We start from the raw sequence: 26,489 nt of genomic DNA, 5'->3' as shown, positions 1-26,489 counted from the left end.
AAAATGGAGAAAAATAGAAAAAGAAAAAATTAAAATATCTTATGATTCTGTTAAAGGAGAAGAGCAAAAGCAAAAATAAATTGAACAAAGAAAAGAGCGAGACACAGCCGTGGCACAAAAGAGATTAACATCTTCATAAAAAATACTATATGCAACTTTACGGCTACAGACGAAAATGAATAATTTTTAAGTAAAATCTCTCAAGCCCACCAACTTTTCATAATTTCTACCCTATTTTGCTTTACTGTCCTTTTTATATAGTATCTCATTTTGATCAACCATCTTCTCTTTCTTGCCCAACTCCCCACCCTTGATGGACTTTTGCTTTCAGTCAAGGGTCATTTTAGTTTTATTGGCCGAGTGTGGGTCTGAGGGGAGACTTTGTTTATTCCAGCTCAAATTCAATATGGGTAGATTTTGTACTTTCACTTTCATATCTTACTTCCAAGTTCTTGGAGCATTTCTCTCTTGAACCCCATTTAGCCCATACGTGGCATCACTCTCATTTAATATTTCAAAGTTCTTTCACATTCAATATAGTAGTAATTTTTAAAATTTTAGATTGTGAAGAAAATATTACTACTCCAGGCAATAGTGTTATATGAAAGGTAAAACAAATAGTTTTAATAAACTGAGAGGAAGTTTTCCACTAGTTTTTAATTATCGAAGGTATACGCAGGTACACACATACATAATATAGATAATAGCTATATTATCTCACCAGGAAAATAGATCAGCCATGATTCTCAGCCTCAAGAGACTTACAATCAAGTAAAAGTGCTTAGAACTCAGTAAAATTCTAGAAATTGCATAACACTTTATAACTGGTAGGGATATAAGTGAAGAGGTGAGAGTCTAGCAGTGAGGTGCCCTTTTCCCCCCAACCTGGACACTCTCTTAGGCAAATCACATACTTTACAACTTACTCTTAGAAAGTTAAAAATAGTCTCATTTTCCAGATAGAAAAAATTCAATATGATCCATATTAAATAAGTGTTCCCTCTTTGCATCAGTAAGAATCTGCTGTGTAACCAACCACCCCCAAATTAGTAATTATAAAAACAGCTAATTATTTAGCCCACAGCTCTGTGGATCAGCAGTCTGGACTCGGTCTGGCTTGGTTAGGTGGCTCTGCTGCTCTCACTGGGCTCCCTCCATACCTATGGTCAGCTGATGGTCAGCTCTGCTCTCTGTCTAGGGATTTGGTTTAGGCAACTGGGTTGACTCAACTCTGGCCCATGTGGTCACCAACCTTCTAGCAGGCTAACTTCTTCTCATTCACGTGGCCCATTGGTCAGGTTTCCATGAGAGAGCCAAAGTATTGGCAGCCCCTTGGGAGGCATAGACTTGGGACTAGTGCAATGTCATTCCCACTAAATTCTATCAGCCGAAGGAAGTTACAGGTCCTGCTCAGATGCGAGGGGTGGGGAAATAGACCTTACTTCTACTTCTCAACAGGAGGAGCTGTCCAGGCACACTGAAAGGGTGTGGATACAAAGAGGGAAGGATCATAGCCACTTGGCAACATCAGTACATAAATCTTGTTTCCTTCCTGTGAGTGCATGGCTGACCCACAGCAAACACCCACCTGTGTCTATTGCCCCCGCTTAGCCCAGTTCCATTTAATTGCTCTCCCTTTTGCTCCTCTAGCCAGGAGTCACACAGCAAACCCTGTGCCCCCCACCTTTAAATTCCATGGGCCCAGGTCAGGTTTTCCAAGTGGTGTCCCCCTCCTCACCTAACTTCACTCTTACCTCCCCCATGAGGTGGGGGGAGATGCACGCTCTCCAAGCAATTCTCTCCATGTAAATCCACACTCTCAGCCTTACTCATTTCTCTTCATCTCCTTCTCTCCATATATGAGTGATATGCTAAGGAGCTGAAAAACTAGTTTCTTGTTTTTCTTAATTCAGGTTCCCTCAGAAGCATCTGGAGACACGAGTGCAAGAAGATTAACTAGGAAGGTGATCCCAAGAAACACAGACTGAGGAGCAGGGGAGACAGACAGGTAGGAGGAGGAAGCCAGTATGGGGTGTGTTTTTCAATCGAGTTATCGCTATGGGTAAAAACTCTGAGAGTTAGTGTACAACACAGGCTTCCTTCCGAGTTATCCCACCTGGGGGTGAGGGAGCTGGGGCATGTATGCACCACTCTATCTGTGTACAAATACACCATTTATATAATCACTCTATCGTTGATTGGAAGTGCTCTACATGAGCAGTGGTTAATTCCCTGACACTTCCAACACGCTACGAATACGTGCAGGGACAGCGGGCACCAGCAGCCGGAGGAAACCATCAGGCAAGGAAGGCAGGTGCCGGAAAGAGTCAGGGACATAGCAATAGCTCCTGGCTGTCATGCTTGTCCTACGTAGATGGTGTGGCAACTCCATCAGACTCCAAAACAACAGGAAATGTTGACTTTAGCATTCTATTACAGATGTTATACACTCAACATGTCATTCTCTTAGCCTCATCCTCTCTCAAAAATATTTTTCCCTCTTGCCAGTCTCTATTATTTTTACCAGTTGTACATGTTTCCATCCCTGTTGCTCAGAAAGCCTTTAATACTAAAGTTAAGATTCATTGTCTCCTCCCTTTCTTCCACCTGTCTTCTCTCTTACTATCCATTCTCTCCTGCCAATATCTTCTCTAGTGTATGTCCTGCATATACTACAGGGTCTGGCCAGTAGTAGAAGTTCAAGTATTTGTGGAATAAAAGAATTAATAAGTGAGCTTCATTATTCTTTGCAACCAGGCATTAGGGTATTTTCCATGACAAAACAGATACAAAATATTCTTGTGTTTCCTCTTCTCAGCTCCCTGGAGAGGTGCAGCCTGTCATTACCTGAAAGTGTGTGTTAGTTTTAACCAGCGGTTTATCATGGAAGAACTTCAACCTGACACCTCCCATTTGTCATAGTCATTCTATTTCCTGCAACTTTAAAAATGTTTTTTCTAAAGGTCTGTGCCTATCACTTTCCATTTTGTAAGCACAGATTTCCAAGCACCTTATGCATTATGCTCTAGGAATAAAGAACCACATTTCTTTCTCCTTCCCTCTTTCCTTCTCTTTTTCCTTCTCTCTCTCCTTCTCTCCCTTTCTCTCAAGCACACATAGACACATAGCAGTTGAATCATGCTTTTGATGCTGTTCTCTCCACCATGAATTTCATTTCTCTCTCATCATCGCCTATACACCTCAATTGTTTTTTAGCAAACTTTCTATTGAGGTAAGACACCCACGTGGAAAAGTGAATAAATCACAAAGCACAGCTGGGTGAATTTTCATAAGGGATCACCGTGTGCGGCCAGGACTCCTTCCTCAGGTGCACCTCCAGCCTTTTTCTGTTGAGGGATCCTCGCCTCTCCTGCAGGACTTGTGACAAGCTCACTAAGGCTCGCTCTCCCCACTGGTCCTCATCCAGGTGTGGAAGTCCCCAATCACCCCCTGCCTGTGGAAGGCAGATAAGAGACAAACCTCTACACTGCTTGGCTTTCCAGCCATGCTGTTATTTCCATTTTCAGTTTTTGAGTACTACCTGCTTACTTTCCAGCTCCTTCTTTGGTCTTATCATCTATTGTCTGATTTATTATTATATGAGTTCGCCTGGTCTCTGTAGTTTCTTTGAGTGTGTAGCATGTGTGGTAATTCACTAAGAGGGGCCTCTGATTCAGAGGAAGTTTCCCAGGAGAATCTTCACCTGTCCTTTGCATATGACATTCGTTTCACCCGTTTGGAGTGTAAGTGCCACGACCTCTCTGTCTGCTTCATTCTCTATCTCCATCTATCTATTCTGAGCCAAGAACAGAACTTGGCACATTGCCTGTGCTCAAATATTTGTTCAATGCATATGGAATGAAGTTTTGCCTGCTTTCCACATGGAGAACTTTGGCTTCTTCCTGATCTTTGAATGGGGGCAACTCTCTTCCAACATTCAATTACTGACAGACATCCAGATACCTTTTTAGGGTCGGAGTGTGCGGGGGATGATTAGGTGACTGCATAGAGAATTGGGAGGCTGAAAATGCAGGAGTGTGAAAATCGCTATGCAGTTTTGTAATAGTTTTCTACTCATTTTCTAGTTTCTGCCCGAGGAAGCTTGTATCCGCTTTAAATACCTACACCCCCTCTCCAACACACACACATATACAGCTACCCTCACACTCAGCGTCATTCTTTACAGTCAACACCGATGAATCCTCATGATGCTGTTAGTCACTTCCTTTCATGAATCTTCTTAGCCTTAGGCCAGTTCTCTAGAATAAGCAGGGAGGCCATGAGAAAGAACAACAATAAAGGTAGTATGTTCAAAGTATGCTTCCGTTAGTCCTTGTCTCCACTGCTGCACCAAGCCAAACAGCACATTTCAGGGGTCTACCCTCTTACCCCTTTCTGACTCCCACTGTGCTCCTTTTCTTTACCATTCCCACAGAATCCTCCAATGTATTTTCAGAGAATACCGCTTTAAATCTGTTTCTGTATTTATTTGTGACATTGTCCCTTCAATTTATCTAAATGTATCCATATTTAGCTAATACTCTTTATTGTCTGTGGCCATGGGCTTCAGCAATCATCCGTGTATCTAGTTGGGGTCTCTGAATTTTCCATCCTATCCTTCCTATCCTCATGTCAGCAGGTTTCAGGAGGGAAAAGGGAAAAAAGCCATTATTTCACCATCTTGTCCTGGAAGTTTTATTCAATATTTTAAAATATCTTTTTAATTACTAAGATGCTCTGATTCAAAGGCTCTCATGTCACAACTGAATTCTACTTCCCTTGCTGAAGAATAGGAAGACCTAATCAGTAAATAAAAGCATTTCACAGGCTATGATCGAAGGACATTTTGGAGTGGAGTGAACAGTCTCTGATCCTCAGCCGTGCTTTTAGGACAACTCAGACCAGTGTCCCAGAAGGGGCTGAGTGGTAGCTTCTGAGTTTCAAAATTCCGTGAAGTTATGTCTTAGCTTTGGTTACCACTTTTCTCCGTCCATATTTATATCCTCTTAGGGTGCAATTACTCATTCACTAACAACAAATCAGATTGTTCAGAGGAGGAACTGAGTCAGCCATCCATCATAGACCCATTCTAGAATCTCGTAGGGAAGTCAGAAAATCATACTGCTGGATTTTGGAAATGATGTTCCTCATGTTCCTTCTTGGAGCCAACTTGTCCATAGATGGTTCTGTGCCCTGAGAAAAATCCTTTGTCAGATGAGGACCCAATATATAAATGGACCCAATATGGCATACACATGCACCAACCACCTGCCACAGAAGTAAGCAACGGTCACGGCTCTACGTAGGCACACTTCCTCTGCCCTCTCTGCCTACACTCCCATATCACAGCTGGATGTTCACTGCTGCCCCTAAATCACTGCCCATAGGATCTTTTAAAGCAATGGGTTCAAGTATACAAGTTGTTTCTCAAACTGGATTCCACAGAGTGCTGAGGTCCCATGAAGATGTTGTATAGAAATTGAGGGGCACTTTAGGGAAGAGCTGAGTGTGTGAGCCTCCAGGCCACGTCAGGTCAAACAATATAACTCTGCTTTATCTGTCCTACATGTGGAATTCTTTACATCATTCTGATTTAAAAAAAAAAGTTCACCTGATAAAAAGAAGTTTAGAAACTTCTGCAACCCAGATGATACTGACAGTGCATCAACTGTTCACAGCACAAAACTCTTAACCTGGGGATCTCTATTTTTATTACGTTTTCTGTAGCTAATAATGGTTGGGATTTTCAAATAGAGCAATTTCATTTTCTCTTCCTTCTGTCCTTTCCATCAAACCACGGTCTTTTCTCCTCCCCCGAGGATTTGGCTGCCAGTGTTCTAAAGCCTCTTTCAGGCATATAATGGGATGAAAGGGGACTGGGAACGGGAGGGGGTATTTTCCGCTACAGTCATAACACTGGATGCCCCCCCCCCACTCACTGAGTATATTGGCAGCAGTTGGACAAAGTCATAATTAAAATCAGCTTTGTTCTGGCTTTAGCATAAGGCTCAAAGGTGGCTGTAATAGTCAATGGTTCTGAGAATATTCAGGCTGGTGGGGAAGACCTCTTTGGCCAGAGTGTCTCAAAACTCAACACAAAGACAAGAACCCAAACATCTAAATACCCGGCCTTGCTTCAATGGACTCTGTAGGATATGTGGCACTTTTGCCACCTTCACACACACACGACGCTCAAGATTATTGAACATCACTAGATACTCTCCTCTGAATACAAAGATCAGCAACATTTACAGGCTGTAGCTAAAGCATTACAATGTCCCTTGAAAACATGCTCCAAATCCTACAGTTTAATAATAATTAAATGGCCTAAAATAGTTTCACAGTGTTTAAAAAAAGAGCTGAAACCAAGTGTTTATTATTAGCCAGAATGTGATAAATCTTTTTTAATTGGGGATGGAGAGGTATGTGTGCGTGTGTGTGTTTATCATGGCTATTAAACTTAATTTGGTGCTCACTGAATTGTAAAATAAATGAAGAATCACACTACACTCTTTATGTCAACCAAATGCTGGGAGACTGAAAATCTTTGGAGATCTATTTGAACAGGTATACGTGGGGTTTTTCTGCCAAGGGGATGGATCTGCTAGCAACAAAATTCTGTTTTTCTCCCCCCAGTTCCAGCTGGAGGGACAGGACTGTGTTTTTTGGGCTCTGACTTCAGCTCAAAAGTAAGTGGGTATTTTGGGGGCTGAGCTGGTGAGCTGACTGAGTGAAAAGGCTGACTCACGTAGACACACCCACACACATCCACATACGTGGAGGCATCTAGGGATAAATCAGGTGTCACCTCATAGGACCTCGGTTCTGTTTCCATATTTTTAGTCGTAGAAGAGGGGGACAAGAGAGAAAAAGAGCATGGTTTCCTATAATCTGCTTCCAAATAGAGCAGTACATTCTTAACCACAGTGGAAGGGCATCCATAAATAAAGCTTTCATGAGTGGTTTGTGGCTTCCTTAACTATACATACACAAAAATAGAATACATAGTTTTTTTTTTAATTGTTGTGTACCTACAAAAATACTTTAAAATTCTAGCATATGTATATTTTCAGCAAGAAATGGAATATCCCTCTGGCTTTCAAATACTGCCCAGTGGTGTCAAGCTGTGAAAGAGAAGACGGAAGCTTCAGATCTTAGTTCAGCCCAGAAGACCTGGGGAAACTCCAGGTCCAGGTCCGGGCTGCTCTAAGGAGCTTCTCCCACCAGAGTTAGGAGGCCCCAAGTAGAACCAGAATCAATGGCATTATTAAAGGCACTGAAAATGGCACCCATGTCGCATGCTTTGAAGGCCACCCAAATATTCTAATCAACATTGCTATAATTCTCTGACTTAATCTCTTCAAACAGGTATGTTTCTCCCCTAAAATCCTCTTTTGAAATGCAGATGCCCATACATGACACATCATGGAACAAATTAGGTGTACAGACCCACTTTCTCTGCCCCTGAGGTCAAGATGGAAGACTGAAATTAAACGGGGAAGGTGAAGGGTTTTTTTTTTTTTTTTTTTGCGGTACGCGGGCCTCTCACTGTTGTGGTCTCTCCCGTTGCGGAGCACAGGCTCCAGACGCGCAGGCTCCGTGGCCATGGCTCACGGGCCCAGCCGCTCCACGGCATGTGGGATCTTCCCGGACCGGGGCATGAACCCGTGTCCCCTGCATTGGCAGGCAGACTCTCAACCACTGGGCCACCAGGGAAGCCCAAGGTGAAGGTTTTGACAGAGAAAAATAATAACAAAGGATGCCGGGCCACCGGTAACTACATCTCCATTGCATTTTTGCTTAAGTATGGCCCAAGGCTATCCAAGCTAGCATTCTGCATCCCAGCAACATTGTCCAGTCTTAAAATTCATCATTAAACATAGAAGCCATAAAGAGGCAAACCATCCAGCAAAAGCGCTAAACAGATAAATAGCAAAGTCTAGTTTATAACTAAGTCTGATTAAATTCACCTCCTAAATGTCTCTACTTCTTCTTCTTCCCACTTCTACCTCCATCATCCACCTCGAAGGCATTATGATTCTACAGCAGCCCCCAAAAGGCCCCCCCAAATTTATTTCCCCCCTGCAACCTCAACCCATTTTCACGGTGTGGCCAGAGTGGTATTTTTTTAAGATGTAAATCTGACCAGGTCAGTTCAGAGACTGAAACTCTTCATTGGCTTTGCATTGTCATAGGAGAGAATTTGGACTCCTAAATGGCCCACAGGCTCTGCAAGTTAGGGGTTTCCAGCCTCATTCTGCCTCTAGCATTGCATTTCCTTGTCCCACCTGTTCACCATGAGCAATTCTTCCCATGCCTTTGCAATCTTCCCTCCTTTCTTCACCTTCTCAGCCTTAAGATCCATGTCTCACTCCCTCAGAGAAGACTTCCCCCTTTCTCTATTCAGGTCAAAGCCAGCTCTAAATAATAGGCTGTCTTTGCACCATATTCCTCTCCTTAAAAATAACCAACACAGTTAAAATTGCTCATTGGCTTTACATGTTATCTAGCTAATGTCCACCTCCCCGATTATATTATCGTACGTGTCAAATGAACAGGAAGAAAGTATGTTTTATTCATTCTTTGGGTACATAGATAGCCCACCTTTCCCAGACAGACGGGTGTGGCCGTACTTGAGTTCTAGCCAATGGAATGTGCATAGAAGTGATGGGGACCATTTCCAGAACAGGTCCATTTAAATTCTCACGAGCAATGCTCTGTACTCCTTTTCCTTAAAATTGACTGGAACAGAGAAAAGGACAAAGATTTTGGAAGCCATATTTTGAAGATGGGGAAACCTGAGTCACAAACAAGGGGAAATCTACCCAACCCAGAACATCCATATTGGGCTTCTCATTGTGTTAAGTCACGGTGATTTGGGAGCTTATTTGTTGTAGTAGCTAGCATTGCCCTAGTAAAACACGATCCTATTCCCCATTCATAATGCAGTATCTAACACATAGTACATATTCCATAAGTATTTATTGATTAAATTATAGTGTTGTTTCTTGGTATATGAGACATCCTTTAGAATTAACTGAGAGGATTGGGAATCTGCATTTGATCAAAACTCTTGAAAATAAAGTCATCTTTCTAAGATTATCTGATGAGGAAAGCAATATGCAAAGATACCAAGTAGAAACTGAGTTTTCACATAATGAAAAATGATACATTCTTAATTTTTTTGATACACTTGAACAAGGTAATTGCCTGTCTACCCAAATTTAATGACAGCCAAGGAGGTTTTAAAACATTAGTTTTATTCTCTAGGGCTTCCATCTGGCCCAACTGGAAACTTCTATGAGATAGCACTGCAGAAATGAAGAAGTAGCTGCTGTAGGGGTGAACAGAACTGGGTGTGTCACTGTCTATTCCAAATATAGGCCGTTTCACCCTAAGACCTATAACCATGCCAAGCTTCAGTTCATCCTCTAAAACGGGGATCATGATGTTCTGTCTGGATGATCTGTCCATTGGTGTAATGGGGTATTAAAGTCTCCTACTATTATTGTACTGTTGTCAATTTCTTCCTCCATGTCTGCTAATATTTGCTTTATAGATTTAGATTTGGTTAACAAATGTTATATGCTCTTTTTCCATTGATTCCCTTATATAATGTCCTTCTCTGCCTTTTGTCAGACCTTGTTTTAAAGTCTTCTTTGTCATATGAGTATTACCACCCCAGTTTTTTTGTCATTTCCATTTGCATGAAATATCTTTTTCCATCCCCTCACTTTCAGTCTGTGTGTGTATTTACGTCTGAAGTGAGTCTCTTGTAAGCAACATATAGATGGGTCTTGTTTTTTAATCTAATCAGCCACCCTATGTCTTTTGATTGGAACATTTAACCCATTGACATTTAAAGTGATTATTGATAGGTATGTACTTATTGCCACTTTCGTTACTTATTTTATGATTGTTTTTGTAGTTCTTCTCTTCTTCTTTAAGTTTATTGCCTGTGGTTTAATGATTTTCTTTAGTGGTATGTTTTTGTTCCTTTATTTCCAGTTTTTGTGTATCTATGGTAGGTTTTTGAATTGTGGTTACTATGAGGTTGATATATATTGACCTGTAACTATATCTACTCATTTTAAACTGATAAAGTCATTTAAGTTCAAACACATTCCAAAAGATCTACACTTTTTTACTCCCCTCTCTCATGTTTTGTGGTTTTGATGTCATATTTACATCTTCATGTTTATCTCTTAACTTTATTGTAGTTATAATTGATTTTATAAGTTTTGTCTTTTAATCTTTGTACTAGCTTATTTAAGTGGTTGATCCACAGCCTTTACTACATATTTGCCAATACTAGTGGGGTTTTTCCTTTCCTATAAATTCTTACTTCCTGTAGGCTTTTCTTTTCCACTTAAAGAAGACCTTTTTATACTTTTTGTAGGGTTGGTTTAGTATTGATGAACTCTTAGTTTTTGCTTATCTGAGAAGTTCTTTGTCTCCCCTTCAATTCTGAATGATAACATTGTTGGGTAGAATGTCCTAGGTTGTAGGTTTTTCCCTTTCAGCATTTCAAATATATTATGCCACTCCCTTCTGGCCTGAAACACTTCTGCTAAAGAACCAGCTGATAGCCTTTTGGGGGTTCTCTTGTTAAGTCACTTTTTTTTTTTCGCTTTTTCACCTTTAAAATTCTCTCTTTCATTTTTGCCATTTTAATTATGATATGTCTTGGTGTGGGTCTGTTTGGGTTCATCTTGTTTGGGATCCTCTATGCTTCTTGTACCTGGATATCTGTATCCTTCAGGTTCGAGAAGTTTTCAGCCATAATTTCATCAAATACATTTTTGACCCTTTTCTACCTCTCTTCTCCTTCTGGTACTCCTATAATGCAAATGTTAGTACACTTGATGTTGTCCCAGAGGTTCCTTAAACTATCATTTTGTTTAACTTTCTCTCTCTCTATGAAATTAGGTGAAATGGTTACCTATCCTGGTCTTCAAGGGGTATCCTTGTGTGGGAGCACCTCTATGCAGTCTGTGTGTGCCCGGTGGCTTTGATGTGAGAGCTAGATCTGAAGTGAGCTCAAGTGACATCCTCCCCCAGAGTGTGCTGGCAGCTATCACCTTGGTGGGAGGTAGGGCTAGAGATGAAGGGGTTAGAGCCAGAGCCAGGTGTGAGCCAGGACTTCTCTTATGCTCAGTGGTCATCATCACCCTAAGTGGGGTGGTGGTCCCAGGGTGCTGCAACAGAAGCCCTAAGGGTTGACTCTAAGCTGGTTCAGTTCCCTCTGTGTGTGCATTCTTCTTCTGGGCAACATTACCTTCACCCCAGTGGGAAGCAGCGCTGGAGCAAGAGAGGCCTGAGCCAGCACCTGGTGTGGGCTGGGGCATGTGCTGGACAATTTCAGGAAACTGGCCAGAGCCCTGGGCTGTTCTCAATCTGTTTCCTCTGCCTTGTTCCCTGGAGTAAACAGGCATGTGTGTGAGCTCTTCACAAGCGGAGTCTCTGTTTCTTACAGTCCTCTGGTAAGTCCCACTGGCTTTCAAACCAGCTAAGGGACTCATTTTTCCAATGTTAGAGGCCAGGACTGGGGTGCCCAATATGTGGCTCAAGCTCCTCACTCCCCAGGGAGGAAGATCTCTGAGCTCGTGATATCCCTCTGCTCTTCTGTGTCCCCTCCTAGGGGTGTGGGTCCCAAACTGATCGCTTCTTTTCCCTTCCTATCTTACTTTGTGTGTAGCTTTCTTTACAGCCTTGGTTGTAGAAGAGTCTTCCTGCCAGTCTCCAGTTTGTTTTCAGTGAGGATTTCTCCACATGTACATGTATTTTGGACGTGTTCATGGGGCAAGGTGAGCTCAGCATCTTTCTACTCGCCAGCTTGATCTCCTCAGTTATCTGTGTTATGAAAATTTTTTAAAATTAATTATTTTTTTTATTTTTGGCTGTGTTGGGTCTTCATTGCTGCACGCGGGCTTTCTCTAGTTGTGGTGAGCAGGGGTTACTCTTTGTTGCAGTGCACGTGCTTCTCATTGTGGTGGCTTCTCATGTTGTGGAGTACGGGCTCTAGGAGCGCAGGCTTCAGTAGTTGTGGCACAAGGGCTCAGTAGCTGTGGCTCACGGGCTCTAGAGTTCAGGATCAGTAGTTGTGGCGCAAGGGCTTAGTTGCTCTGCAGCATGTGGGATCTTCCCAGACCAGGGCTTGAACCTGTGTTTCCTGCATTGGCAGGCAGATTCTTAACCACTGCACCACCAGGGAAGTCCCTGTTATGATAATTTTTATCCTAAACATTTTCAATCTATATTTTCTTATCTTTCCCATCAGCTAATAACATTAAGATGACCTGATTAGCTCTGCCTTGAAAGGTCTGGACTGGCAAGGCAGTGAACTTGGAGCTCTCCCTTCTGTTCCTTTGGCAGGCTAGAATCTCTGAGCTCTCAACTTTCAAAGCAAAGTCAGGGCATCTCCACCTCTCTCACCTTGGCCAAAAGGAAAATGATATTATCTAAACTAGCCAGAGTCCAGGCTAGCAGAACTCTTTCTGGGCACTGCCTTCTTTCCTTAGAAGAGAGGATTGATATCTGAGCCTAGGAGGAAAGGTTGGAAGAGATGGTATCAAATAGCCTTAGAAAGGAGCATCTCCTAGTATGTACATCCTGCATCTTACTAGAAGTTTGACCTCAGGTAAATTACTTACCATCTTTGTATCATATTGTTTTATTTTTTAAGTGGAAATAATAAGGTTTACTTCAGAGAATTGTTGGAGGCTTAAGTGTGAACATCTATCAAATTTAAGGCAATGACTAGCACTTTAGCAGCATTCCACAGATAGGTGTTATTGATCATTCTTTATCTAAGTTGCTTATGCTTTATTCCTCTTATATCCTAATGGTCTTTTGGTTTTGATTGGAGAAATATTTGCCCCCATGTTTTCCTTTTTCCCTTTCTTTTGTCCTTACATTTCTCTATTTTTAAATTAATCATTTATTAGTTCACGAAAAGGGCTAAGAATTTAGAAAGTCAGAAAAGATTGCAAAAAAGACATATCTATCTCAACCACACACACACACACACACACACACACACTCATAACCACAATAGCACTGACATTGGCTTTGGGTCGATTCAAACCTTAGTTCACTTCTCAGCTTAACCATTTCCAACTTATGTAACCATTGGCTATTGTTTAATCCTATGAAAAATGTAAATGGGCCCATAACCCCAGCTCTATAGTTACAGGTCAACAGGATAATTGCTTTTAACCTTGAGTTTCCCAATCTAGGAAACAGGGGTAATTGGTAATGATACCAATTTAACAGAGTTAATATGAGAATTAAATAAGATAATAAACTGGAAACTGTTATACATGAGATCAATAAATAATGGTTGCTAGACCCAGCAATCCCAATCCTGGTATATATCTAGAAAAGATGAAAACTCCAATTCAAAAAGATACACACAGCCCAGCATTCACAGCAGCACTATTTATAGTAGCCAAGAGATGCAAACAACTCAAGTATCCATTAACAGACAATTGGCTTAAGGAGATGTGGTGTGCGTGTGTGTGTGTGTGCGCATATACATATATGTATACAGACAACAGAATATTACTCAGACATAAAAAGAATGAAATATTGCTGTTTGCACAACATAGATGGACCTAGAGAATATCATACTAAGTGAAGTAAGTCAGACAGAGAAAGAGAAATATATTATACAATATCATTTGTATGTGGAATCGAAAAAATAATACAAATGAATCTATATACAAAATAGAAACAGACTCACAGACATAGAAAACAAACTTAATGGTTACCAAAGGGGAAAGGGAAGAGGGGAGACATAAATGAGGAGTATGGGATTAACAGATACAAACTACTATACATAAAATAGGTAAGCAACAAAGATTTACTGTATAGCACAGGAAACTATATCCTATAATGGAAAAAATAACTGAAAAAATAATATATATATGTATGTATATATACATACATACATATATATAACTGAATCACTTTGTGGTACACCTTAAACTAACACAGTATTGTAAATCAACTATACTTGAATACAAAGAAAATAAAATAAAATGAAAATAAATAATGGTTGCTGTTATTTTTTGAAGCAAACTTATTTTATAAAGGGTTAATTAGGCTTAAGGGAGCTTATATGTAAGAGGCTTTGCACAGAGTAGGAACTCTGAAAACTTCTAATTTCTACTTTCTCTTCTTTGCCCTCTGTGCTCAGTCAAAAGAGCTAGTTAAATGATGGGAACACTCGTGGATAATACACACGATTTGCTGAAGCAGAGCAGAGCAGGTTATTTCTTTTCACCAGTGCTAGTAATGATATCTACCAGACAAAGTCTCACTCAGAAATGGACCTGACTCACTGAGGGGACCATGAAATCCCCTTGACCTCAACCCAGCCAAGACCCCTCCCACCACTGGTGGATGCCAGAACTCCACTGTTTCTCCCTTACTCTTCACTTTGATGCCTGTTAAACCATTAATACTCTTACAGGAAATACTTCTGAACAAGTATTTCTATCTTCTCTAGAGTATGAGAGTGGAAGAGATTTATAAGCAGATTTTCAGGATTTATGTTTAGGGATTTGCGTGAGGAAAGGAGGAGAGGTGGAGAGGAATGCCGAATTCCAGAGGGAAATGGGAGGAGGAGCCACACATCTGAAAGGGGACCATGTTGAAGACAAAGAAAATGTTGCCTATTTTGGAAATCTGCCCAGACTTTTTTAAAAAATTTAATTAATTTATTTATTTTTGGCTGAGTTGGGTCTTCGTTGCTGTGCGTGGGCTTTCTCTAGTTGCAGCGAGTGGGGGCTACTCACTGTGGTGGCTTCTCTTGCTGTGGAGCACGGACTCTAGGTGCGCAGGCTTCAGTAGTTGTGGCATGCAGGCTCAGTAGTTGTGGCTCATGGGCTCTAGAGCACAGGCTCAGTAGTCGTAGCGTACGGGCTTAGTTGCTCCGCAGCATGTGGGATCTTCCTGGACCAGGGCTCAAACCCGTGTTCCCTGCACTGGCAGGAAGATTCTTAACCACTGCGCCACCAGGAAAGCCCCTGCCCAGATTTAATTCTTAGTTCCAATAAATAAGAAGTCTCCACTGTGCATTGGTACCTAAGTGGGTCTCATCCTAAAGAGGGAAGTACACACTTTCTCACCTTTCTCCTTGCTGTTAACGTCAACCTTAGAGACAGGTGACCCCCAATGCACTGTCCTAGTTCTTCAACTCTTTTCTCATCAAGTTAAAGCCTTTGGGGTATATCCTCATGAAATTTACTCAGGGAAGATGGGACCAAAATAATGTTTGGTTTAGAAGTTCTAAAAAGTGAAATTACTCACCATTTAAACTAGTGCTTAGATGGAATAGCTCCCCAAGAACTGACAAGGAAAAGCGGAAAAAGAAAAGAGAAATATGTTTCATTTAAAAAAACTCTTCCATTTGAACAATTATCCCAAAAGACAACAAAACAAGGTAATTTGAGTGAGTTTGTTTTGTTTTAGGACATGACCACACTTTCTACCATGATATATGGATTACTCTGGGAGTCGGGAGGGCAGGATTGTTGAAAGTCCAAGAAAAGAAGTCATAATTTGAAGTAAGCAACAATAAGAATAAAACACTTTTCTTATGGTTTCACATGTATACATAGCTGCTCTATTCTTTTTTAAAGTTTAAATGTAAAATCTTTAATTCCATATTTACTCACGATGTGCAGCATAGAAGCACAGATATTTCTCCAGGCACAGCCAGATGTGACAATGCCTTCAAGACCCAGCAGTGAATTCCTCTTACACCAGGTCTGAGGAAAGTTGACTGAGGGAGATTTCACAATCCATGGATTTCAGCCATCTCTCCAGCTTCTCCATGTCATTGAAATCTCACTGTTACACTCAGAATTTGTCTTCTCCTTGAGATCACTTTCAAAGCATTTCACTGCCTGTGACAAGACAGAGTAAGGAAAATGCTGATAAGTTTGGGTTTCTTTCCCCAGTCTCTCAGCTTTTCTATCTTATGGTTTGGCATCTCATTCCTCTGTTACATCAGATCCCATACTAGAAATCTCTGCTCAATCTTGACATATATCAAAGGTGCTGACTGGCAAGGCACTAGGCACAGCTTAAATTCAGTCTTTGATCATGACCACTTTTCAAACATTTAAGAGTGTAATTAGAAAAAAAATTCAGAAAGCACTTGAAAACTTCACATAATGGCCAATCCACATTTAGTGAGCCTGTCAGATGTTTTTAACCCATTCCTGATATCAGGACCAAAAGGATGAGTCAATTTATCAGTATTTTCAGAAATAATATTTCAGACTAAAGTATGAGCTGGATGTTCTATTTTGGTCTGTTCTTCCTCATTTTTACATATTTCTTTTTTTTTTTTGAAAGATGCTATTGAGTAAAAAAAAATGGTGATAATCTTTAAAGCTCTGACTTAAAAGTAATGATATAAAATTTCTTAAACTGAGATAAAGTCTTAAAAAAGAGGAATCACTTTCTGGGTCAAAAGATTAAAATGATTTATTTTTAAACCCATTAAATCTGGACTAACTAATATTCCATTTGACTTATTATACTGAAACAAAACCATCACTAAGGCGCCCCAAAATTTTGCATTAATAAATTTAATTTGAGTCCCAGATGAGAGAGCTATGAAGAGGAGATAGCACTAGGCTGTCTATATACATGTATAAAAATATATTTATTTTTCAATTAGTAGGTTCCCTAATAAATCATTCTGTATATTGTGAATTTTACTTCAGTAGGAAAGCTGCCACAATTATTTGTTTTCATTTCATGACAAAATCGGAGCATGTTCAATAAAACAAGTAGATTGCATATTAAATACAAATGTACCGATAATACTCACTAGATAACTATGATGTTTCTCCTGGAGGGCGAGAGACTCAGAGTGCCTACTTTCCAAGGAAATTATGTGTTTGCTGTGATATGTTTCTTATGCCTTCTGCAAATCTTTAATTTTACTTTAAAATAGATGTTGGATTTCATGCTCCTGCAAGAGGAAAACCTGAACTCACAAACAGAGGCACATGACATGAGATACATTAAAAACATTTTGCAAATAGAATATGCCAGAGTTAGCAGAAAAGTATGCTTTGGGGGAAACTTCTATTATGAATAAAATTGTTGTTTGTCACTTTTATTTTGCTGGGAGGCAAATTACTCACTGCATAGCCTGTTCCATTTTTTTCTTGAAATCAGGTCACTTAATCCCTTCTGGGATGTATTCAGAATGAGAGCCTGTATTTTCCTCTCAGATTAATCTGGAGAGAATTTCAAGTTGCAGGTCTTCATATAATAAGGCACATGGAAATGGAGTCTAAAATATCTGACACTTTAATGAGATAACTTCATCCACAATGGCATTACTTGTGAATATGATTTAAATGAAAATGGAGGCGAACCAAATCCCCACATGACCTCAGCAACTCTAAAATTATATTCCTGTAATGTGCTTTATACCTCCTATACCCCAAATACAGCTGGTAACCTCTAAATGCCAGCATTTGTGGATGGAAACGTATTTCTGAGCACAATATGTCATCTGTTCCTAGGATATAACCGTTATTATTCATTCTTCTGGGACAGGAATCCATGTTTAATAATATTTATGATTTAAAGCTAGAGCTAGCCAAATGCAGGAAATTCAAAAGTTCAGTTGGACAATTTGTTTTCTATTCACCACCTATTCAGTTTTCTTCGTTTTTCTAAATATAACGACACACCCTGAGGAGGGAGGGTGAGCTGATTTCAGGTCTCAAACTTAAAAGCTGAACAACCACTGCGTAACTGATATTATCTCTAAGAGAAATCTGTAAGATATAACATTTTTCCTGTTACCATAAAATAATCAAAATAGGCATTTTAATGCTAGCTGAAGTCCCTTCTCACATAGGAAAATGATCTAGAGAAAATCAGAACAGATAGAGATAGATAGATAGGGTAATAATTCTGAAATGATCTGTAGGGAAGGGCTAGTTTATTTTGTTTTTAATTTCCAATCTGTCAAAGGTATATGCATCTGTAAAATTTTAAAAATGATTAATAGAAAATGAAATAAAAAGTAAGCAAAGGCATACAAACTATAAGCCCAGAATTCCATTATGAGATTCAACAGTCAAGGAAATTACATTGCAATGAATATTACCAGAAAAAAAGAATAACAGGAAAATTGGTTAGAATCTTCTAAATGCTTACTCTCAACTTTGGCACTTCTTTCATCACAGACTGGCACCAGTCCACGGGCCATATTTTGAGAAACACTGAGACAGAACAAATGTTCTTGCCGTGCCTTCCTTCCTGTTTATTTCATACTTGGTACGTATCTCAATATCTTTAAACAGTGTGTTAGCAGCAGCATTTTAGGGAAACATAATTTTTTCTTCTATGTCTGCTTATCCTTATATGGTAGCTGGGGATGATGCTGGGAGCCTGGGAAAGGTGCCATGCTATGGACAAATGTTAGATATGATTCCTCCCCTAAAAAAATATAACCCACTAAGAGAGGAGAGCATCATGAACTCCTTAATGAAGTGTTTCCCACTGTGGTCATGGACTAGTGGAGTGTCATAGACTTCTTTCAAGGTGTAATTCCTATGTGCACCAAATAACGTCAGCAGCCTGAATAAATGCTTCCTGGATGTGAATTCTGCCATATTTCCAACCAATGGATGCAGCTGTGATTAATAAAATATTCGTTCATTTTTAAATGCTACCAAAATTGATAGTAACTATGTGCCAGTATGTATATACCCTGCCGGTAAATTCCAGAGATATAATTAGAGTCATGGGGGTGGGGTGACACTCAGAAAGTGGGAAACACCAGTAAACATTTTTAGAAGAGAAACATTTTTTTAGAGGAGAGCCTATGGGGTTGGAGAAGGCAGTGGGTGTAATAGAAGTTTGAGTTTTTGCTGGAGGAATGGGTGTGACTTTTTTCATAGAAGTCATTCTAGATGGAGGAAGTAACACAAGTGAGGATATAAAGCCATAACAAACTCTCCTATGAAAAGTGAAATTGGGGCTTCCCTGGTGGTGCAGTGGTTGGGGGTCCGCCTGCCGATGCGGCGGACACGGGTTCGTGCTCCGGTCCGGGAGGATCCCGCGTGCCGCGGGGCGGCTGGGCCCGTGAGCCATGGCCGCTGAGCCTGCGCGTCCGGAGCCTGTGCTCCGCAGCGGGAGAGGCCGCAACAGTGAGAGGCCCGCGTACCGCTAAAAAAAGAAGAAAAAAAAAAAAAAAAAAGTGAAATAGATGGTGGGCGGTGAGTTGGTTGAGAAGATCATGGAGGACTTGGAGCACTGCTAAAGGTGGACTTTTACGCATTACACAGTAAAAACATTTCAACAAAAGTCTAAATCTCTGATTAACAAATAGTAACTTCCTAAAGGTTGATGTTGACAGTGACTTTGAAGTTGTACCCACACTCAAGAAGGGGAAGTACTGTATTTGATTACAGATGTCAGCCACAGACATGTGCTAGGGAAGCAATGGCAGACATTTATTATTTCTGCCCCTGAGCTGTAGTTTCCAAACCTGTCTGAAAGTTGAAAAAGCTTATGGGTTTTAAAACACTCAGCTCTACAGGGCACAGCATCTAGCAACTGGTCTATACGGTAGAAAGGAATTAAAGATGTTTGAGTACTTAAAGGTGAGATATAAGAAACCCACGTGCTGGATGCAGAATGGGCAAGAGCCCCGAACATGAGCTGATAGAAGGTTGTGACAAAATAAGTGCACAACAGAACAAAACAAAAATCTTATTTGAGAAACATCTTAAAATGTCATAAAATATTGGAGCTGAAGATTAATCTTAAAATATTGTAGACCAACTTTCATTTTAAAAATACAGAAACAGAGACACATAGATATTAAGTCTCTTGCTCCAAAACATTTGTTAGCAACTTAAAGAACAGGAATTAGAACCATAGCCTCTACCAATCTCCATTTATGACATCAATAACACTTAGCAAATCATTAAATGTGAATATCATAATTGAAGAATCACAGATAATTCCAAGATTTCGAGACTTAATTACTGGAAGAATAATAGATGCACTGTCAATGGAGGGCTTTTCATTTTAATTTTGATAACAAAATATTTGTTGATGAAATGGGCCATTAAAATATATCTTTATTAGTCGAGGCATTTCTCCCTTAAGTACACTATTTGATACATTACATTAGTCAGGGCAGGCTAAATTAGGCTGCAGCAACAAAATCTGCAGCAACTTAGCACAACAAAAGCTCATCTCTTGCTTTCCAAAAGTGCATTCATTGGGCACAGGCGACTCTCAAGTGCAGTGATTCCTAAACCTACAGGTGTTAACTCGGCATTCCAGGCTCGTTATCCTAACCATTAAATGCCACTATCCAGAAATTATGACTTCACTCCCATTTCTTTGGCTAAAGCAAGCCACGTGGCTATGCCAACTTCTAAGGAGAGGGTAGTGTAACTGTCCTGTGCACCTGGAAGAGGAGATGCTGGTGAACAGTCATGATGCTACCAACAATAACAGGTATGATAAGATTTAAAAGAAGGTAGAGATGAATGTGTCCCAAATGAGGAATATCTCACATATAAGTGAGCATGTTCTGCTGACTTTTGGGGCCAAAAGTCTTGTGTGGTTTTTATGCTATCGCCAAAGGGATTCTAATCCAAAAGAATGTAAATAATCAGGAAAGTTGTGTTTTTCTATTTCTCCATATGGTACGTAGCTCAAAGGGAAACACTGTAAAGGAAAAATGAGTTCCAGATCAAGAGTAGGATACGTTTTATGACGATGTTATGCCAAGTAAACGAACATAAATTTAAAAGACATCCACTTTAACAAAATAAAATTCTAATTTACCTATGAAATGGAGGCATAAAAATTTATTGATTTTTCTAATTCTGATATCTAGGTAAATATGTGTGTCTGTAGATGTCTTTGTTAGGATGTTGGTGCTTGCAAGTTATCTTCCTGAAGAATTTTTAAAGGGACCCTAAGAACAGTCAGGAGTATTATGCCTACGCCAGCTCCATTATGCTAAGCAATAGCCTCGCAGGACAATTTTGGAAAAAAAAAGAAATTAGAATTTTTTTAAAAAGATGCGAAGCTTAAATTCTCAAACCCCAAATACTGGTTGAGTAGCCACAACAGCAGAGTAAACGATGGACAATTGAAAATTCATGTTGATCATCAAGTCATTTGTTGCTATGGTGTCAAAAGGCTACACTTTCTATATATTCTAGAAAGTTAAAGGACTGCAGTGGTACATTCTTAATTTTTTATTTCCATTTCTCAGAAATGTTGGAAACCATAATGTCAAAGTGGAAAACGTTGCCTGGTTATTTACACAGATGATATAAGAAGTTGACATTTTGTGAATTTCATGCCCTAAAGTTGGTTCTCTGGGAGACAATGTGAGGAGCAATAGAAGGGCCCGTCCCAGATTCTCATTTGTCTCTAAGTGTTGCTCTTCTCCAAGCAGAGAATGGTATCTTTTTACATGGTGCCACCTCACTGGCTTAGAAAATGGCAGAGCAAGGACCATTCCAGTGTACCTGTGTGCAAGTTTCTTTGGAGTGGAGTTTCCTGGGCACTGGTGTTGTGCATGTACAACTGGATTACAAATGCCAGCTTATTTTCCAAAGAGGCTTTGCCAATTTCCACTCCCTCCATTGATGTCTGACAGTCTCTTTGTTCCATGAAGTACAAACAAGGGCAACTGAACTAGCATTGCATACATCAAACCTGCTGAAGGAGTTTCTACTGGGGAAAACTCACAGAGATGGCATGAGTATAAGTGAGTGGGTCTCCTCTTGTCCCGATCACTCTCTGAGGCAGCACACAACAAACTGACGTGGCCAGAAGTCAGACTCTGGGATAGGAAATCCCACATCTTGGTCTGAAGGTTTTCAAGAATCACTATTGAGGAAGCATGAGTATCTCTTTTTATATGATCAGAGGCTCCAACACAGTAAAAAATAAGATGTGGCAGAGTCATGGCCCAGCTCTCTCCTGTCAGCTCTGTGTTGATAGCTAAGTGTATAGCAGCTGCCGTTTTCCTGTCAGGATCCATCCAAGGGCTGTGGTCCAAGCCTTCAGTTGACATCTTAAGTGCTGAACTATAGCCAGTTTCCATGGAGCTTTGAAGGATGCAGTTCTTCTTCTGGAAGGCCAGTCTTCAGGGGGGCCCATATTGGACAAATTAACCCCTACCTATCATTCCACATCCTTTTCTTTCTGGTATCACTTTGTTATTAATTTTTAAGTTAATTATGTTGAAGTTAGAGTATGTGGTACTACGATTATAAATCTCTGAAAGTTAAGACTTTCTCTCTGGCCTAGCCTAAGACTTTCTTTCTGGCCTATGTCAATCCTATGCATTGACAGGAACAGTATTTTAAATGTTATCTATTATGTCAAACTTGTTAATTATATTGTTGAGAACTTCTATAGCCTTATTTTTGTTTGACTAACTTATCAATCACTTAGAGAGGTATGTTGAAATCTTCTGATATGCTGGTGGATTTTTTAGCTTCCTCTATGTAGTTTTACACATTTTTGGTTTATTTATTTGAGGCCTATTTTGCAAGATTCATACAAGTTTATAAAATATTTTTCTGATGAATAAACACTTTTGTTGCTATGTAAATGATCCTCTTTCCCTCCTATAATTCTCTTTGCTATAACTTGATTTTGTTTTGTATTATTATACCCCTAAAACTTTCTTTTAATTAGTATATGACAGGCATTTGTTCTATGTTTCTAATTTTCAACTTTTCTGTGCCCTCTGTCTTTTAAAAAGCATTCACTTATTTGTTTTTATCCAGACAGAAAAAAAAATCATTGAATTTTAGTGGGGAGTTTAGTTCTTTACTTTATGGATTATGAGTGTGGATATATTTATTTTTATTTTTCTCAGCTTATTTTCTACCCACTTGTTCTATATTTTGTTTATGTGTTGGTTTACCCTTTCTCTATGCCACTTCAACTGGGGTTTAATTTCCCCACTTTATTTTTTTTAACATCTACTTGAAAGTTCTACATTCAATTGTTATTTTTTAAGAGATTCCTATGGAAATTTTAACATGCATTATTAGCTTAAGACGTTTAAAGTTAATAAATCTTAACTCTTCTCCTAAAAAATAGATGAACTTTAAAAGAATCAGCTCCAGTCACTCCTGTCAAATAACATTTGGTTGTTGTCCAGAATTCAGGTCTATCTTGATTTTTTAACCTCCCAAATTAGATACTATTATCGTTACATTTAATCAATATTTGTTTAGATTTAACAACATATTCATTATTTTAGTTTCGATTTGTTTCATTTCATTCATACATACCTTCTAGAATCATTTTCTTTCTAACTGAATAAATTCCTGATGTTCTCCCTTTGTAAGGGTCTACTGCTTGTAAAAGCTCTCAGTTTTTGTCTGGAACTGTTTTATTTCCCCCTTGCTCTTTCTCAAGGTATGCATTTACAGATTGACAGGTATTTTCTCTCAGCACTTTACACATCTTACTCCCTGACTCCTGCCTTCCATTGTTGCTGCTAGAAGTCAGCTGTTACTCTAATAGTTATTCCTTTGTATGTGCTATTTTTCTGCTTTTTAAAATAACTGATTGTGAGAGCCTCTGTCTTTGGTGCACCTTGAGTTCACTATCATGTATCGCGATGAGTTCCTTTTATTTTTCTTGGGATTCATTGTGACCTTTTAATCTGAGGACTGGTATCTTTGATGTATTCTGGAGACATCTTAGGCATCATCTCTAAGAACACTCCTACACCCCTTCTTTATTTTGTCTCTGCTTAGACATATATGCATCTTAAGTGCTTTATCATATTTTCATTCTCTTGTGTCTCTCTACTGCATTCTGGGTAATTTCTTCAGATCTCTTTTCCAGATCACTAAGTAGCTCTTCAGTTGTGTCTAATCTGCTGTTAAAATCATCCATTGCACAGCAAATCCATATCTGAAACTCAGTGCCTTGGAAATACACAAGTCCACATAGTTTTTGTATAAAGGATGCTCCTTGCAGCTTTATTTGAAACAGGAAAAAGAAAACTAAATATCTCTCGGTAGGGAAATGGTTCAATAAATTACACACATCTGTTGAATTAAATTAACACTAAAAGCTGTTGCACAGCAAAGGAAACCATCAACAAAACAAAAAGACAACCTACTGAATGGGAGAAAATATTTGCAAATGATACCAAATAACTCCATTTTAAAACGGGTAGAAGAACTGAATAGACAGTTTTCCAAAGAGGAAATGCAGATGGCCAACAAGCACATGAAAAGATGCTCAATATCACTAACTGTTACCGAAATGCAAATCAAAACCACAATGAGATACCACCTCATACCTGTCAGAATGGCCATCATCAAAAAGAGGACAAGTAACAAGTGTTGGTGGGGATGTGGAGAAAAGGGAGCCCTCCTGCACTGTTGGTGGGAATGTAAATTGGTGCAGCCACTATGGAGAACAGTATGGAGGTTTCTCACAAAACTAAAAATAGATCTACTAGTAAAAAAATAAATAAAAATAAAAATAAAAATAGATCTACTAGTAGTGGAGAGCAATTCCACTCCTGGGTATTTATCTGAAAAAAACCCAAAACCACTAATTTGAACTGAGACATGCACCCTAATGTTCATAGCAGCATTATTTACAATTGCTAAGATATGGAAGCAACTTAAGTGTCTATCAACAGATGAATGGATAAAGAAGATGTGGTGCATGTATGTGTGTGTGTGTATATATATATATATATATATATACACACACACCAATATTCCAATATATATGGAATTCATATTCCATATATATACCAATGGAATACTCCTCAGCCATAAAAAAGAATGAAATTTTGCCATTTGCAGCAGCATGGATGGACTTGGAAGGCATCATGCTAAGTGAAATAAGTCATACAGAGAAAGACAAATACTGTATGATATCACTTATATGTGGAATCTAAAAAATACAACAAACTAGTGAATATATCAAAAAAGAAGTAGAACCACAGATATATAGAACGAACTAGTGGTTACCAGTGGGGAGGGGGGAGGGGGGCAATATAAGGGTGGGGGAGTGGGAGATAAAAACTACTGGATATAAGATAGGCTCAGGGATGTATTGTACAGCATGGGGAATAGAGCCAATATTTTGCAATAACTGTGAATGGAAAGTAAACTTTAAAAATATATTTTTAAAACTTTAATTAAAAAAACATTAATAGCTATCTAAATCAAGGGTTTTGTTTCATATATTCTATCTTGGACCAATGCCCATCTACATATAGTAGAAAAACATAAGTTCCAGTGAGTATGTGTGTGTGTGTTTGTGTGTGTGTGTGTGTGTGTGTGTGTACAGAGAATGTATAAAAGTAGCTACTCCAAATTGATATGTACTTTTAGTGTAAAATACACTCTGGATTTCAAAGACTTGTATGAAAAAATGTAAATTATCTCATTAATAATCTTATACTGATTGTGTGTTGAAATGATATTACTTTGAATTTACTGGGTTAAATAAAATGTTATTAAAATTAATTTCATGTTTGTTTCTACTTTTTCTTGCCTAGTACACATTTTTAAATTGCATATTATTTTTTTTTAAGCAGAGGTCTTCTTAGAAGCCCATATGATTTAAATTTATTTATTTATGGCTGTGTTGGGTCTTCGTTTCTGTGCAAGGGCTTTCTCTAGTTGTGGCAAGCGGGGGCCACTCTTCATCGTGATGCGCGGGCCTCTCACTATCGTGGTCTCTCTTGTTGTGGAGCACAGGCTCCAGACGCGCAGGCTCAGTAATTGTGGCTCACGGGCCCAGTTGCTCCGCGGCATGTGGGATCTTCCCAGACCAGGGCTTGAACCCATGTCCCTTGCACTGGCAGGCAGATTCTCAACTACTGTGCCACCAGGGAAGCCCCATATTATTTTTTAAAGCTGTTGATTTTCTAATTTAAAATTCATTTTACAACTCTAGAATTATTACTCAGTTCTTTTGCTGGTAAGTACAATATTGATATTTCCTATTTCTTAGTCACATTTTCAATACTCCTTTATTTTCTTGACTATGTGCATCATAATTATTTCATATTCACTGTCTTGTAATTCCAATAATGACTGTCACTATAGGTGTGATTCCATGTGTTGTTTCTGCTGACTCTCTCCCATGGTGGCTCATTTCCTCTTATTAATCCTTGGAACTTTATCTGTGAACATTCTGAGTTTAATTTACTTTTCTCCAAAGCAAATTTGCATTTTATTCTGCCAGGGATAAGGAACCCTACCACTCCAGCACAAATTAAAACACATGCTCACCTTATGAGTCTGGGGGAAAGTCATAGAGGCATTATGATTTTTTTTCACTTTTTGTTAAAGTATAATATATATACACAGAAATGTGCACATATCTAAGTGAAGGACTCAATAAACTTTCACAAACTAAGCATATCTGTACAGTCAGCACCCAAATCAAGAAATAGGATATTACAGGTA

At 39.3% G+C, this 26,489-nt stretch overlaps 2 long non-coding RNA genes across 2 annotated transcripts in view; one reads left to right on the top strand and one right to left on the bottom strand.

Annotated features, from left to right (window-relative positions):
- LOC137207522 (uncharacterized) overlaps positions 1-26,489 on the bottom strand; it is a 180,737-nt gene that overhangs the window by 30,215 nt on the left and 124,033 nt on the right. The window contains exons 4-5 of the long non-coding RNA XR_010935136.1: positions 15,684-15,914; positions 15,316-15,354 (exon numbers count right to left, since the gene is read on the bottom strand). This is a non-coding gene — a long non-coding RNA (uncharacterized lncRNA). The remainder of the gene's footprint in view (positions 1-15,315; positions 15,355-15,683; positions 15,915-26,489) is intronic.
- LOC137207523 (uncharacterized) lies at positions 11,520-25,027 on the top strand. The gene is made up of 3 exons (XR_010935138.1): positions 11,520-11,807; positions 18,228-18,318; positions 21,287-25,027. It is a non-coding gene; the product is annotated as an uncharacterized lncRNA (long non-coding RNA).

This window comes from Pseudorca crassidens, chromosome 15 (assembly GCF_039906515.1).
Source record: "Pseudorca crassidens isolate mPseCra1 chromosome 15, mPseCra1.hap1, whole genome shotgun sequence".
Lineage (NCBI taxonomy): Eukaryota > Metazoa > Chordata > Mammalia > Artiodactyla > Delphinidae > Pseudorca > Pseudorca crassidens.
This window is presented reverse-complemented; position numbering and strand designations above follow the sequence as displayed.